Here is an 11,245-nt window from a genome sequence, read left to right as displayed (position 1 = left end):
AGTCCTTATGCAGGATTCCCTAAAGGTTAAATAGCAAGTTGAGTCAATGATAAGGAAGGCAAAAGTAATGGCAGCATTCATTTCGAGAGGAATAGAATATAAGTACAAGGATGGGATACTGAGGATTTATAAGTCACTGGTCAGACCACGCTTGGAATACTGTGGGCAGTTTTGAGCACCTTACCCAGAAAAGATGGGCTGGGATTGGAAAGGGTCCAGAGGAGGTTCACAAGAGTTATTGCGGGAATGAAAAGGTTAAGATATGAGGAGCATTAGATGGATCAGGGACTCTTATTGAAAACCCATCGAATATTGAAAGGGCAGAAAGAATGGATGTGAAGACGATGTTTCCTATAGAGGTGAGTTTAGGACCAGATGGTACAGCCTCAGAATAGAAGGACACTCTTTTAAAAACAGAGATAAGGAGGAATTTCTTTAGCCAGAGAGTGGTGAATCTGTGGAATTCTTTGCTGCAGGAAGCCATGGAGACCAAGCCTTCATGTATATTTAAGACAGAGGTTGATAGATTCTTGATTGGTCAGGGCATGAAAGGATACAAGTAAAAGGTAGGAGATTGGGGCTGAGAGAAAAATTGGATCAGCTAAGATGAAATAGCGGAGCAGACTCGATAGCTAAATAGCCTAATTCTGCTGCTATATCTTATGGTCTTATGGTCTTATGGGCAATCTTTTGTTACACAGTGGTAGGTGAACATGCTGCCAGGGGTGAAAGCAGAAGCAGATACAATAGTGGTGTTTAAGAGTTTTTTCAGACATGAATATCAGGAAATAGAGGAATATCTGCAGTTAGAAGGGACTAGTTTAATATGGCATCAAGTTCAGCACAGACATCATGGGCCACAAAGCTCATTCATGTGCTGTGTTGTCCTATATTCTATTCATCAAAACTAATGAGGACCATGTTTTAGGTTGATCCCCTTTATCTAATGATGAAGGAGGCCTTCACAGGCTGTAAGGGTTTGGTGCATAAGTGAGGCACATTGTCTACAGTCTGGTGGTAAAGATGGTGCTTAGCCGCAGTCTCTGTCGATGTCATAGCTCAGACTGAGTTGACATTTTTTATGTTTGTAGGGATGGATTTGGGGACCAGAGAGTGCAGTTAGGAGTCAGGTCAGGGTTTAGGGACAGGAACTGGGTGTTAGGGGTTAACCAGGAGTTTAGGGCTCTGGTCCATGCTCCATGTTCAAAGGGCAGTAATGATGAGGCCGAGGGACATCCATAGACAGATGTAGGGCCAATAAGTGCTTTGGACAAAGACCAGCAATGACATGGGCTGGTGCCCTGTCTCCCCCTCAGCTCAGCGTGTCCCACATGGGATCAGTAAGATTGGAAGGCTGTACAGGCAGATGGCATGAGGGCTGGTGACCCCCTAGATTGTGAGTTGGTGAATCTGGAGTTCAAGGCCTGGAGTTTGAGATATCGAAGATTGAAGCTTGAAGGTCAATCAGAAGTCTGGAAGTGGAGGCCCAATAGCCAAAGCCCTGAGTCTGTTAGGCTGTGAACCCACTGGGAAAGTCAGAGACCCGATGTTTGGAGGAGATGGCCTGCCATAGTGTTGGAAGGCTGTCTCTGTGTATGAGAAGGTGGATTGGAGGGAGGAAGGGGCCTTGTTTCACTGCTGTGTTTTGTGGTTGTTCTTTGAACATCATGGCCATAAGATTTTGGTGCCGGAATGTGTGGGGACAATTGCAGGCTTCCCCCAGGCACATCCTATGGTTGTGATGGTCGTTAACGCAAATGACAAATTTCATTCTATGTTTCAATGTACATGAAGTAAATGTATCTAAAATCTGAATCTGAAGATCATGTATGCTGAAATGAAAGAAGAAAATGCTGGAAAAATTCATCAGATCAGGCAGCATTTATGGAAAGAGAAATAGTTAACACTTCAGCTCCAAGATCTTTGTCAGAATTGGTGAAGGGTAAATAAGTTATAGCAGCTTTCGGTGACAGAGAAGGTGGGGAAGGAATGGCTAAAATAAAGGGAATATCCTCAATAGCTTAATCCATATCCGTCAGTAGCTAGAGAAGTAGTTAGAAACACATTATGCTTCTTTCTCTGTGTATGCTTTTGTTAATAGAAAGCTATCAATACAATAAGCCAGACCGCACTCGCAGAAAAAGAAAATTGAGGACAAAAATGATAATAGATAGGAATGGCCAGTTCTAATGCAAACATAAATGGGATGACTTTTGATACTGATATGGCATCCTCATATTATAGTAGGTAGAATCCTCAACCACACCTTATCTAATCCCTTCACCTCTGCTCTCACCCATCATCTCCCAGAAAGAATAAGAACCTAATTTTCTGAGTACTAACCATCCACAGCACCAACAGGCACAATTTCTGCCAACACTAATGAGATTCCACCACAAGGCACGTGTTCACCTCCACCTTGAACTAGGGTTTAAACTTGTCTGGTAGGGAATGGGAACCTGAGCACTGGGACAGAAAGTGGAAGGATTGAGAGGAAGATATATGTCATGACAAGTAAGAATAGGCAGGAACAAGATAATAGACATAGTGAGACAGATGGATTGAAATGTGTGTATTTTAATGCTAGGAGTATTATGGGGAAGAGTGATGAACTTAGAGGCTGGATCAGTACATGGAACTATGATGTTATGGCAATTACGGTGACTTGGTTGAGAGATGGACAGGAACGTGTGCTTAACGTTTCAGAGTTTTGATGAGTTATAAAAGATAGAAAAGGAAGCAAAGGATGGGGGGAGTTGTGCTATTAATGAGCAACAATATCACGGCTGCACTCAAAGGGGACATAAAGGAGGGCTCATCCACCAAGTCTATATGTGTAGAATTCAGAAATAAGAAGTGCAATCACTCTGATTATACTATAGATCCCCCTTCGCTAAGAGATTGTGGAATAGATATACAGGTAGATTAGGGGAAGGTGTAAAAACAACAGGGTTGTTGTAGTGGATGACTTCAATTTCCCCAATATAGTCTGGTACTCATCTACAACAAACACATATGAAATTGTAACAATAATGCCAATAGAATCATCTTGTCTCAGTGAATGCATTTAAATACAACTTACTTTCTTCTGCACTTACTATAAGATGGATACTCAGCCCTTTGGGTTCATGCTAGCTCCCAACCAATCAATTCCAGGAGTCACAATCACTTCCTGGTTGCAGGAGCCTTGTAAATGATACTCTCTCACATGCCTATTAATTTTACTTTGCCACTTATCTACAGTCGAGAAAATTCACAATAACCAGCCAACCTGTGCTGTGGGGGTTTCTATTGTGTTCTCTGGCTTCTTCTGGTCACAGTCACATTGAGCATGCAAACTCCACGCAGACGACGCTAAAGGTCAGGAATGACCCCGGGTCCCAGAGGCAACAGCTGGTTAAACTTCCTTCAATTCATCTGATTATGCAACGTAACTTCCATTTACTGAAATTCCATTTCCGGATCAGTCTGCAATGAGGCAGCTGAGTTCAGTGTCAGCCCTTTCCTCTATGAATCAGAATCACTGATGGAATATGTATTTTCATGTGGATCTGAGGGAGGCTACATCAAAATAAATATCAGTTGTCATGGTGCATATAAAATAGCCCAGTGCATCAATTAAAGAGCAGCGATGGCTCCTGGGCAGCATTTTATTATTAAATAACTCTGTCGAGAACAAATTAACTAGTTAGAAGGCAAATGCTGTTTGTTCAATGCTTGTAAATCCTGCTGTGCGTAAATTGGCTGCTATGTTTGCTGACTTAATGGACTGCTTCTCTAAAGCAATTCATTGGCTGTAAACACGTTGCGACATCTGGAGGACATGATGAATGCTAATTATTTCTTTCTTACCAGCAAAGTGACAGATTTCACCATCAGCAAGAGATAGTCCCTGCTGGCTGAATAATGACCATTGGAGGGAAGGACAGATAGACTGTTAGAACAACATCTTGGAAACGCACAGTACTCAGTGCCAAAAAAGAGGAAAAAGGTTAACATTCTGCAGGATTTTAGTTTCCTTATTACGTTTGCAAAGCAATAGTCTCCTTTTTTTCTTTTATGGGTAGTGAACGATCTATCATACAGATGCTCATTTAATATTTCCTGTATTCACATTCTCGTAGTCTTTATTTGCTATCTTAACTGATTTGTGAAGGGTCTTAATTTTTATGGCAAGGTATGTCTTAAAAAAAGAAAAGATAAAAAGCCTCAGCAACACCTGATGGAACTGAACTGCTCATGACAACAAAGTCCAAAATAATATTAAGAGAGAAGAGAGCAATTAATAAACCATAATAACTGGTATCTTTCATGTATTTGCATCATAAAACAGGGCACTACTTTATGTTTCTAATTTGTTTTCCACAGGAACATTATGGGCCTCTTCTACATTGTTCAATCCAGTGGGAATTCTTTATGAGTTAAAGTGAGAGAACAGAGTGAATGAAACAAAAACAACAGGAATTCTGCAGATGCTGGAAATTCAAGCAACACACATCAAAGCTGCTGGTGAACGCAGCAGGCCAGGCAGCATCTCTAGGAAGAGGTGCAGTCGATGTTTCAGGCCGAGACCCTTCGTCAGGATTAACTGAAGGAAGAGTTAGTAAGAGATTTGAAAGTTGGAGGGGGAGGGGGAGATGCAAAATGATAGGAGAAGACAGGAGGGGGAGGGATAGAGCCAAGAGCTGGACAGGTGATTGGCAAAGGGGATATGAGAGGATCATGGGACAGGAGGTCCGGGAAGAAAGACAAGGGGGGGGGGGGGACCCAGAGGATGGGCAGGAGGTATATTCAGAGGGACAGAGGGAGAAAAAGGAGAGTGAGAGAAAGAATGTGTGCATAAAAATAAGTAACAGATGGGGTACGAGGGGGTGTGGGGCCTTAGCGGAAGTTAGAGAAGTCGATGTTCATGCCATCAGGTTGGAGGCTACCCAGACGGAATATAAGGTGTTGTTCCTCCAACCTGAGTGTGGCTTCATCTTTACAGTAGAGGAGGCCGTGCATAGACATGTCAGAATGGGAATGGGATGTGGAATTAAAATGTGTGGCCACTGGGAGATCCTGCTTTCTCTGGCGGACAGAGCGTAGATGTTCAGCAAAGCGGTCTCCCGGTCTGCGTCGGGTCTCGCCAATATATAAAAGGCCACATCGGGAGCACCGGACGCAGTATATCACCCCAGTCGACTCACAGGTGAAGTGTTGCCTCACCTGGAAGGACTGTTTGGGGCCCTGAATAGTGGTAAGGGAGGAAGTGTAAGGGCATGTGTAGCACTTGTTCCGCTTACACGGATAAATGCCAGGAGGGAGATCAATGGGGAGGGATGGGGGGGACGAATGGACAAGGGAGTTGTGTAGGGAGCGATCCCTGCGGAATGCAGAGGGTGGGGGAGGGAAAGATGTGCTTAGTGGTGGGATCCCGTTGGAGGTGGCGGAAGTTACGGAGAATAATATGTTGGACCCGGAGGCTGGTGGGGTGGTAGGTGAGGACCAGGGGAACCTTATTCCTATTGGGGTGGCAGGAGGATGGAGTGAGAGCAGATGTACGTGAAATGGGGGAGATGCGTTTAAGAACAGAGTTGATAGTGGAGGAAGGGAAGCCCCTTTCTCTAAAAAAGGAAGACATCTCCCTTGTCCTAGAATGAAAAGCCTCATCCTGAGAGCAGATGCGGCGGAGACGGAGGAATTGCGAGAAGGGGATGGCGTTTTTGCAAGAGACAGGGTGAGAAGACGAATAGTCCAGATAGCTGTGAGAGTCAGTAGGCTTATAGTAGACATCAGTGGATAAGCTGTCTCCAGAGACAGAGACAGAAAGATCTAGAAAGGGGAGGGAGGTGTCGGAAATGGACCCGGTAAACTTGAGGGCAGGGTGAAAGTTGGAGGCAAAGTTAATAAAGTCAACGAGTTCTGCATGTGTGCAGGAAGCAGCGCCAATGCAGTCATCGATGTAGCGAAGGAAAAGTGGGGGACAGATACCAGAATAGGCACGGAACATAGATTGTTCCACAAACCCAACAAAAAGGCAGGCATAGCTAGGACCCATACGGGTACCCATAGCTACACCTTTAGTTTGGAGGAAGTGGGAGGAGCCAAAGGAGAAATTATTAAGAGTAAGGACTAATTCCGCTAGACGGAGCAGAGTGATGGTAGAGGGGAACTGATTAGGTCTGGAATCCAAAAAGAAGCGTAGAGCTTTGAGACCTTCCTGATGGGGGATGGAAGTATATAAGGACTGGACATCCATGGTGAAAATAAAGCGGTGGGGGCCAGGGAACTTAAAATCATCGAAAAGTTTAAGAGCGTGAGAAGTGTCATGAACATAGGTCAGAAGGGATTGAACAAGGGGTGATAAAACAGTGTCGAGGTATGCAGAAATGAGTTCGGTGGGGCAGGAGCAAGCTGAGACAATAGGTCGGCCAGGACAGGCAGGTTTGTGGATCTTGGGTAGGAGGTAGAAACGGGAAGTGCAGGGTGTGGGAACTATAAGGTTGGTAGCAGTGGATGGGAGATCCCCTGAGCGGATAAAGTCGGTGATGGTGTGGGAGACAATGGCCTGGTGCTCCTTAGTGGGGTCACGATCGAGGGGTAAGTAAGAGGAGGTATCCGCAAGTTGTCGCTGTGCCTCGGCAAGGTAGAGGTCAGTACGCCAGACTACAACAGCACCCCCCTCATCGGCGGGTTTAATAATAACGTTAGGATTAGTGCAGAGGAAGTGGAGAGCAGAGCATTCCGAAGGAGTGAGGTTGGAATGGGGACAAGGTGCGGTGAAGTCGAGACGGTTGATGTCCCGTCGGCAGTTAGCGATAAAGAGATCCAGAGCAAGCAGAAGACCAGAGCGGGGTGTCCATGAAGAAGAGGAGGGTTGAAGACGGGAGAAGGGGTCATCGGTGGGGGTGGAAGAGTCCTTGCCGAAGAAGTAGGCTCAGAGACGGAGATGGCGGAAGAAAAGTTCCGCATCGTGGTGAACACGGAACTCGCTGAGGTGTGGGCGAAGGGGGACAAAGGTGAGGCCCTTACTGAGAACAGAGCGTTCTGCCTCCGACAGTTGAAGGTCGGAGGGGATGGTAAAGACCCGGCATGGATGAGTGAATAAGAATTCTGCTTACACATATTTTGATCTTACTCAAAAGGCAGTGGTGCCATATAGCCTACAGTATAATAAGGGACTACTTTATGTTTTAGTAACATGTCATTGAATGCGCTATTAGGCGTGTATTAATCTGTACTTGTGTGCCGAGGTTGGTTACTGCCAGTAAAGAACCATGAACTTAGCTCCCGTCTCCAGCTTTTTTATCAATAACTTTGTTGTGTAAACAGGCCACGTACACAACAAATCGGCAACGAGGTTAATGAACCTACATCTTATCAGAACGCTGGGTTTTGGTTGATAACGACACTCAGAGAACGAGCGCAAGGAACGAGCCAAGGAGCAGGAGAAGGGGGCAGAGCGATACTGCGAGTCTGAAAGGAAGTAGGAGCACAGCAGGGTTGGGAACGTCAAGCGACCAAGAGACACAGTCGGAGCCGCAGCACATCCAGCCAAGATCACAGCCGGCGCTGACCCACAGGGGCTGAGGGTCTGCCTGCCCCAGAAGAGAGATAAAAAGGAGCGACACATGCATCTAGCCGGAGTGCACTCGTGGCGCTAGCAAAAAGGACACATAAGTCAAAAAGAAACAAGGGGAAAACGGGGCTAAATTAACATAACAAAGATGGCGATGATTGGAACCATTACAGCATTTGATAGTGGCATTGAAGACTGGGCAACTTACACTGAGAGAGTGGAGTTATATTATGAGGCTAATGGTGTTAATGATGAAAAGAAAGCCAGTGTCTTACTTAGTATTATGGGAACAAAAACATACGGGCTGCTATGGAGCTTGTTAACCCCTGAAAAGCCAGCTGACAAAACGTTCAAGCAAATAGTAGACACTCTCCAACAGCATTTAAACACCAAACCACTGTTCATTGCTGAAAGATTTAAATTTCACAATCGGAATCAGCAAAAATGAAAGCATTTCTCAATATTGTGCTGAATTGCACAAATTATCAGAACATTGGCAATTTGGAGCTGGTCTATCGGACACATTGAGGAACAGGTTAGTGTGTGGCATGCACTGTGAAACCGCACAGAAGAAGCTCCTGGGTGAAAAAGAGCTTACATTAGAGAAGGCGCTGAATGTTGCAATATCAATGGAAACAGCAGCACAGGGTGCTTCAGAGATACAACAAAAATCTCTGGAATATGCTACAAATAGTGGAATGTCACTGAACAGAAATGAAAGAAAGAAATGTTACCATTGTGGGAACAGGTCAAATGACCCGGATGACTGTTGGTTTAAAGACAAAAAATGCAGAAACTGTGGCAAACAGGGCCACATTGGCAGAGTATGCAAAGCTAGTAAGCAGAAAAAGGACCAAATACAGAGAAACAAGAAACCCCAGAAAGGAAAACACAACAATGTACACAAAATGGAAGAAAGCAGTTCTGATGAAAATGACTCAGACAAAAGTCAATTGTCTTGCCTGCAGCTTCAGCTTCACAGTGTGAAAGAGACAGATGATCGAAGAATAATAAGGATCACTCCACAAGTGGTAGGCGTGAGACGAAAACAGAGTTGGACACAGACTCAGCTTTAACAGTGATCTCTGTACACGACTACAAACGACTGTTTTCTCACATACCTCTGAAACAAACTAAACTACTGCTAAAGACTTACACAGGACAGAAAGTGTGTCCCAAAGGTAAAATTAAAGTGACAGTGACCTATTGGAGACAAAGCAAAGCAGCTGAACCTCTATGTACTGAAAAATAGAGGACCACCATTGCTGGGACATGAATAGGCTCAGGAAAATCCAGTTGGATTGGCACACCATCAAGGCACTAGATGCGTCAACAAAGGAGGACAGCTCGGCAGGGAAGATGTCCGCAGCTTTCTTCTCACCCATTGTTGACTATTACAATGACGAGGAGGAGCTAGAGAGCGTCAACGATGAGGACGAATGCAGTATCCATGGCCGTGGCTCAGATAACAATACAGAGGATGCAAGTGAGACAGGTTTTGCCAATAAACAGGCCCACCAACTGGAGAGTGTCGTGGTTAAGGGTCGAAACACTCGGTGAAGGTTGGGAACCACCTGATGACATCTGCTCCTGGCTGAAGGCTACGGTTACCTTATAAGGTAACTGGAGAATGCACCCTAACAGGTGTATGTAACAAGTAATCTCTGGTTTATACCAGTGGCTTCCAGGAAAGACTGGATGGCAACCGAGTAAGGTCGGTGACACTGGAGAGACAGCTGCCCTCCAGGAAAGACTGGCATGGGCTCACAAGGCTAGCAACCTTGTGGGCAGCACTCGCAAGAGGGCGCCACTCAAGCTATGACTGAACACGAAGAGCAATACCTCCAGAGTCTCCCGAGAGGAGGGGGAGGATGAGAGACTCAACAGGACCGTTGTACTGGCAATGTCCAGGACAGGAAACATGACTACGAGGAAGCTAAAGCAACCAACACTGACCAGAGAGGAATTCACGGTAAGGTGTCATTGCAGAAAAGTCTGCAAAAACATCAGAGGGCTCAAGATACACCAGAGCAGGTCAAGATGTGGATCAATGGTGACCCAAGTGCAGTGCACGGACTTAGTGTCCGGTGAGACAAAGGAGAATTCCATCCAGGAAGCACCCCAGAGAGCTGAAAATCTCTCCACACTTGAGTCGCCTCAGCACCAAACAACAGACCTAGTGAGTTCCTCTTTGGCTACCACCATCCATTCGTCAAGGGAAGACAGGATCAAATGGCCTAGATCATCAGACAATGTCGCCTGGATGCAGTTCGATGATGATCTGGACGGAATCCTAGAAGTTGTCTTAGCAGGGCCAGTACACAGAAAGATCGACTCACTCACAGCCATAGCGTACAATCTAGCTAAGGAACGATTTGGCCCAATGGAGCGGAAAAGCCAGCTGGAGTTACCGCGGCAACCAAATAGGAGGGAAACGGAGATTCGTCACTTGAGAGGCAAATTAAAGGCGCTCAACAGGAGGTTTAAAACCAGCTCACCGGCTGAAAAAGAAGGTATCAAGGACTTGACCAGTTTGCTGTGGGAAAAGCTGTGCAAACTCCAGAGGGCGGAACATCTACAACAGCAAAGAAGGAAGAAAGGGAAAAGGCGAGCGCAGTTTGTGAGAGATCCATTCAGCTTCACCAGGACTCTTCTCGGCCAACAAAGATCTGGTATACCATCCAGCTCGAAGCCAGAGGTAGAGCAGCTCCTGCGGGAGGCACACAGCCACCCACGGAGGGGTCAGGGACTAGGAACCAATCGGGCTGTGCGTAGACCAGAAAAACCATCAATTGAGCTGAATGTGAAGGAGCCTACACGGCAGGAAACCCAGGACATCATCTGGAAAGCTAAAGCATCAGCTGCCCCAGGCCCAAGCGGCATACCTTATAAGGTGTATAAGAAATGCCCACAACTTCTTCGGAGGCTGTGGAAGGTCATGAGGAAGATCTGGGCCAAAGGTACTATTCCATCAAGTTGGAAATTGGCAGAGGGATGCTTTATTCCAAAGGAAGAGGATTCTTCCGCAATTGCCCAGTTTAGGACAATTTCTCTCCTGGATGTGGAACGTAAGATTTTCTTTTCTGTTCTCGCAAGAAGGCTGACTTCTTACATGATGCAGAACCGCTATATCAAAACATCCATCCAAAAAGACGGTATTCCAGGCTTTTCGGGGTATCTGGAACACACCTCAATGATTAGCCATTTTATCCGTGAGGCCAAGCAGGAAAAAGGTGACCTAACAGTTGTCTGGTTAGACCTCACGAATGCCTATGGGTCTATTCCACATGACCTCATCCGAGAAGGACTCGACCACTACTACATCCCAGTGGCTATTCGAGACATGATCACCAGCTACCTAGAAGGATTCAAACTCAGATTTACAATAGCCCATTTCACAACTAGTTGGCAGGACCTCCAGAAGGGGATTGCAACAGGGTGCACTATCTCCCCCATCCTATTTATTATGGGAATGAACCTCCTATTATCGGCAGCAGAAGATGTAACCCACGGCCCAATACTGGAGTCAGGCATTGTTCAGGCAGTTCTATGAGGGTTCATGGACGACATCATTATAACAACTGTGTCACATGTCCAAGCAAGATGGGTAATGGAAACCCTGGACAATGTAGCCACTTGGGCGAGGATGTCCTTCAAGGCCAAGAAGTCCAGGTGCATGGTGAT

The sequence above is a fragment of the Mobula birostris genome, chromosome X (genome assembly GCF_030028105.1).
Source record: "Mobula birostris isolate sMobBir1 chromosome X, sMobBir1.hap1, whole genome shotgun sequence".
Classification (NCBI taxonomy): Eukaryota; Metazoa; Chordata; class Chondrichthyes; order Myliobatiformes; family Myliobatidae; genus Mobula; species Mobula birostris.
Note: the sequence above shows the minus strand (reverse complement) of the source record.